Genomic DNA, 6,610 nt, shown 5'->3' with positions numbered 1-6,610 from the left:
TTGCCTGCTGCGTCGACAATTTATACTAGTTCTCCAATTGTTTTGTCGTCCAGTCACCGAAAATACAATAATCCGACAGAATGTCAAGTTCAGCATTCGACGAATGCTTTCGCACTTGGAGGACGTTCATCGACCGTGGGGGTGGCCGCAGTTGACCCATATACGAACCGATACCGGTAGCCACGCTGCTACGTGATTCCACTTTTTATGACCACGTGAGGTGAGGTGAACCGACTGCTTTCAGATGACCCCGCCCACCCCAGCGCCTCGACTCGAAGCCGCGAGGAAGTCATCGACTAATCAATCGAACATCGAATACCTATATTCGAAATATGGTTGATTGTGGTTAGTAGCGATTCAGTGTATGTATATTTATGTATGGTAACCGGTGTTGTGTTGCTGTCATAGCTTCAATTACGTTCCGTCCGGCTGGCGCATTCGGACTACATAGGAATCTGTCATAAAACAATTCGTACGTGCCATCGCCGATGACTGGCAATTTAGCAGCGCACCTTACCTATTACCGCGCTTGTCGTGTGCCATGCCGGCAGGATGTCCGTCAATGAGCGGCTACGGCTATGCAAGTGATGCTGATGAGATACCATAAAACTGGTGGTCATAATATCTAGCTAAAGAATGGTCAGTTTAGATGGGGTGGCGCTTCGAATTAACAATGTGTTATTGATAAGGGTTCTATTTGGCCCAAGATTTTGCCTAGCTTTAGCTAATTTCATTATTTTGTTGTCTTTTAATAAAATTCCGTGTGATAAGTTCAGGCCCTGTGAGTCAGCCATAAAATGACAAAAGGGACTTGCGATTGGAAGCTCGGTACGTGGAACTGCAGATCTCTCAACTTCATTGGGAGCAGCCGCATACTCGCTGATATACTGAAGGAACGCGGGTTAGGAGTCGTAGCACTGCAGGAGATGTGTTGGACAGGATGTATGGTGCGAACGTTCGAGATAATCATACCATCCACCAGTACCAGAGTTGCGACAACACACGTGAGCTGGAAACAGTTTTTATAGGGATGGACGACATGCAGAGACGCGTGATCGGTTGGTGGCCGATTGACGAAAGAATGTGCAGATTGAAAATCAAGGGCCGATTCTTTAACTTCAGCATAATAAACATGCACAGCCCTCACTCCGGGAGCACTGATGATGACAAAGACGCATTTTACACGCAGCTCGAACGCGAGTACGACCGCTGTGCCCAAACCACGACGTCAAGATTTTCATAGGAGACCTCTGGCTCAGGTAGGCCAGAAAAAGGAATTCAGACTGACGATTGGAAAGTTTAGCGATCACCAGTTGACGAACGAAAACGGCCTATGCATTATCGATTTCGCTGCCTCCAAGAACATGGCCATTCGTAGCACCTTTTTCCAGCACAGCTTCCCGTATCGTTACACCTGGAGATCATCACAACAAACAGAATCGCAAATCGACCACGTTCTGATTGATGGACGACACTTCTCCGACATCATCGACGTCAGGACCTATCGTGGCGCAAATATCGACTCTGATCACTAACTGGTGATGGTTAAACTGCGCCCAAAACTAATTAATAACGGAAACAATGTACGCTACCGGCGGCCACCCCGGTACGACCTAGAGCGACTGAAGCAACTGGATGTCACGCGCAGAATCTCGAGGCAACTTTGCCGGACGAGGATGTGCTCGATGTGGCCGCTCTAGAGAACTGCTGGAGTACAGTCAAAGTAGCCATCAACAACGCAGCCGAGAGCACTATCGGGTACGTAGAACGATGAAACTATAGGTTCGATGAGGAGTGCAGAGCGGTTCTGGAGGAGAAGGATGCAACGCGGGCGGTAATGCTGCAGAATGGACCCCGACAGAATGTGGAACGATACAAACAGGAGCGGAAGCAGCAGACCCATCTCTTCTGGGAGAAAAAGCGCCGCCTGGAAGAAGCGGAGTGCGAGGAAATGGAACTGCTGTGCCGTTCACAAGAAACACGTAAATTCTACCAGAAGCGCAACGCATCCCGCAAAAACTACGTGCCGCAAGCCGAAATCTGCAGGGTTAAGGACGGGAGCATCCTGACGGACAAACGTGAGGTGATTGAAAGGTTGAAGCAGCACTTCGACGAGCACCTGAATGGCGAAGAGCATGTAGGCATAGGGGATCAAGAGAGGACCAAGGCAGCGGAGGAAATGACTATGTTGGTGCAGCATAGGACGAGAACGAACCAACTCCCTCGCTGAGGAAAGTAAAGGATGCCATCCACCAGCTCAAAAACAACAGAGCGGCTGGTGAGGACGGTATCGCAGCAGAGCTCATAAAGATGGGCCCGAAAAAGGTGGCCACCTGTCTGCACTGGTTAGTAGTCAAGATTTGGAAAACCAAACAGCTATCGGAGTAGTGGAAGGAAAGGATAATCTGACCGATCCACAAGAAAGGCGACAAGTTAATGTGTGAGAATTTTCGAGCGATCACCATTTTAAATGCCGCCTACAAAGTGCTATCCCAGATTATCTTCCGTCGTCTTTCACCTAAAGTAAATGAGCTCGTGGGAAGTTATCAAATCGGTTTTATCGACGGCCGGTCGACAGCGGACCAGATCTTCACCATATGGCAAATTCTCCAGAAATGCCGTGAATACCAGGTCCCAACGCATCACCTTGGGCTGCAAAACGGTGAGTCGATGAGGAGAGCGTTCAACATAGCTCTGGTCCTCACAAGTTCCTACCTCATGCTTCCACGGGTCAACCGGTGACAAAGACCGCCAGCTAAGAGTTGTGTGCTTAGCTGGTAGTGCAGCCAGAGCAGTGCGCACTGTTCAGCTAGATTGAGGTGGTACGAAACGAGCGTCTGTTTCTCAAGGAGGTGCGGCTCAAACAGCGTCTGTTCTGCCATCCAGTGGCTGAGTTAGAAAAGCTGCATCACGCCCAGCTAGATCCAAGGTGGTAGCCCCATCAGCGTGGTCGTCCCAGTGTTGGTTGGGACGTTAATCAGGACTGGCACGATGGCCTTCCGGCGAGACAGGAGTGTTGGCAGGCCCAATAAGCCACCCGTAAAAATTCCCATTGCGAATAACATAGGAGAAAACACGACTCGATACAATCGGCAAAGACCCACGCAACGAAATAAGGACTACGATTGGAAACTTGGAATATGGAACTGCAAGTCACTAGGTTCCCGAAACTTCGACATCGTGGCGTTGCAGGAACTTTGTTGGACTGGACAGAAAGTGTGGAAAAGCGGGTATCGAGCGGCAACCTTCTACCAAAGCTGTGGCACCACCAATGAACTGGGAACAGGATTTATAGTGTTGGACAAGATGCGACAACGTGTGATTGGGTGGCAGCCGATCAACGCAAGGATGTGCATGTTGAGAGTTAAGGGCCGTTTCTTCAACTACAGCATCATCAACGTCCACTGCCCATACGAAGGGTGACCTGATGACGCGAAAGAAGCGTTCTACGCGCAGTTAAAGCAAACATACGATGGTTGCTACCCGCGTGACGTGAAAATCGTTGTCGGCGACATGAACGTGCAGGTAGGAAGGGAGGAAATGTACAGACCGGTAATCAGCCGAAATAGCCTGCACGCCGTATCGAATGATAATAACGGCCAGCGATTCGTAAACTTTGCAACCTCCCGTGGTATGGTTGTCCGAAGCACCTTCTTCCCCCGCAAAGATATTCACAAAGCCACCTGTAGATCACCCGACCATCAAACAAAAAACCAAATCGACCACGTTCTAATCGATGGTAAATTTTTCTGGGATATAACCAATGTCCGCACATATCGACAGTTATCACCACGCGTCGAAGTCGAACGCCACGGCTCAACATCGAGCAGCTGCGTAACGTAGAAATGGTTCAAGACTACGCACAGCAGTTAGTAGTGGAGACGGAAGAGCATTTTGGCGCAGCTACATTTGAAGATGGCTGGAGGGACATCCGATCCGCCATAGGTAGTACCTCGGCTACAGCATTAGGCTTCGCGACTCCGAATCACAGAAACGACTGGAACGACGGCGAATGTGAAAAACGAGAAGAATGCAGCATGGGCGAGAATGCTGCAACACCGTACGAGAGCGAATGAGGCACGTTACAGACAGGCGCGGAACAGGCAGAACTCAGTCTTCCGGATGAAAAAGCGCCAGCAGGGAGAACGAGATCGTGAAACGATGGAAGAGCTGTACCACGCTAAGAACACACGAAAGTTCTACGAGAAGCTGAACCGCTCGCGCAGAGACTTTGTGCCACAAGCATGTGCCGAGATAATCACGGGAATATTCTCACGAGCGAGCGTGAGGTGGTCGAGAGGTGGCGACAGCATTACGATGAGCAGCTCAATGGCGACGTTGTAAGTTCCGAAGGTAGCGTGGTAACAGATCTAGGAGTATGTGCACAGGACGAAAGACTTCCGGCCTCTGACCTCCAAGAGATTGAGGAGAAGGTTGGCCGGTTGAAAAACAACAAAGCCGGTGGAGCAGATCAACTACCAAGCGAGCTTCTAAAATACGGTGGAGAAACACTGGTGAGAGCACTACACTGGGTCATTACCAAGATTTGGGAGGAGGAAGTATTAGCGGAGGAATGGATGGAAGGTATCGTGTGTCCCATCTAAAAAAAAGGCCGACAAGTTGGATTGCAAGAACTACCGCGCGATCACACTACTAAGCACTGCCTGCATGACACTCTCTCAAATTTTATGCCGCCGTCTATCACCGATTGCAAGAGAGTTCGTGGGACAATATCAGGCTGGATTTATGGGCGAACGGACCAGATGTTCGCCATCCGCCAGGTGTTGCAGAAATGCCGCGAATACAACGAGCCCACACATCACTTGTTCATCGATTTCAAATCGGCTTTTGATACAATCGATCGAGAACAGCTATGGCAGATTATGCACGAATACGGATTCCCGGATAAACTGACACGGTTGATCAAGGCGTCGATGGATCGAGTGATGTGCGTAGTTCGAGTATCAGGGACACTCTCGGGTCCCTTCGAATCTCGCAGAGGGTTACGGCAAGGTGATGGTCTTTCATGCTTGCTGTTCAACATTGCTTCAGAGGGTGTAATTAGGAGAGCGGGGATAAACACGAGTGGTACGATTTTCACGAAGTCCGTTTAGCTGCTTGATTTCGCTGATGACATTGACATTATAGCTCGTAAATTTAAGACGATCGATGGCGGAAACGTACATCCGACTAAAGAGCGAAGCCGGGTGAATCGGATTAGTCATTAATGTGCCGAAGACAAAGTACATGATGGCAAAGGGCTCCAGGGAGGAATCTCCGCGCCCGCCACCTGGAATTTATATCTACGGTGATGAATTCGTGTTCTTGGGCTCACTGGTGACCGCCGACAACGACACCAGCAGAGAAATTCAGAGGCGCATTGTGGCAGGAAATCGTGCTTACTTTGAACTCCGCAGAACCCTACGATCGAATAAAGTTCGCCATAACACGAAGTTATCCAACTACAAAACGCTGATTAGACCGGTCGTCCTCTATGGGCACGAAACATGGACCCTACGTGCAGAGGACCAACGCGCCCTTGGAGTTTTCGAACGGAAGGTGTTGCGTACCATCTACGGTGGAGTGCAGACGGAAGACGGGACTTGGAGAAGGCTTATGAACCACGAGCTGCATCAGCTGCTGAGAGAACCAACCATCGTCCATACCGCGAAAATCGGGAGGCTACGGTGGGCGGGTGACGTCATCAGGATGTCGGATAGCAACCCGACTAAAATGGTTCTCGAGAGTCATCCGACCGGTACAAGAAGACGTGGAGCGCAGCGAGCTAGGTGGGTCGACCAAGTGGAACTGGAGACAAACATCCATGGACCGAGTGGAATGGATGCGGCTACCCCGGCTTTAGCCTGATCGGTAAGGTAAGTAACGCATCACCTGTTCATCAACATCAATATTGGGTCTGAGTAAGTAGCTTTCTCGCTTTTTTTGCAGGACATTATAAATAAATTACATAAATTCAAAGTGCATAAATATAACATGCATAAAAAGAGGTTTTAGTGGAATTAACATGAATTCGAGTTTAACACAAAATTCTGTGGCATCTCTTTTTCGCAGACCGCCCTTCCTTGGGATGAATTAGAAGTCCATCCAACATACATAGCAAAATTCTCGTTGACGACATTATTTGTTTAAAATCATTTGGAGGTGCTGAAGGTCTCGTTCTGGATATTGGACTAAAGTGGTTTGATAAGTGTAGTCAGTCTAAGTAAATCTGGGGGTTAAGATTTCAATAATTAATTAATTGATTAATTGTTTGATCTATTTCAATCCATCCCTACTCACCGTTTCATTCAAACGGCCCCGATTTACTTTGTCTTCCCTAATTATAGACTTTAATCTAATAACCCTGCATCATAACTTATGCCACCTGTAGAATTTCTCCTCCAAACATTCCTAACCCTCCGCGATTGCAAACTGCGTCTAATGTAGTCATTTGAAACATCACTTGCAGAGAAGCACGAACTGCGTCAATAAATCCAACCAAGCAAGTAGGTACCACCCCAGCAACCAGCAACTGCTTCCCAACAGTCGTGTGAGGAGCAGACAAATCTTTTACTACCGCTACGTGCTCGAATTTTTCGCGCCTTAATCG

The sequence above is a fragment of the Aedes albopictus genome, chromosome 3 (genome assembly GCF_035046485.1).
Source record: "Aedes albopictus strain Foshan chromosome 3, AalbF5, whole genome shotgun sequence".
NCBI lineage: Eukaryota > Metazoa > Arthropoda > Insecta > Diptera > Culicidae > Aedes > Aedes albopictus.
This window is presented reverse-complemented; position numbering follows the sequence as displayed.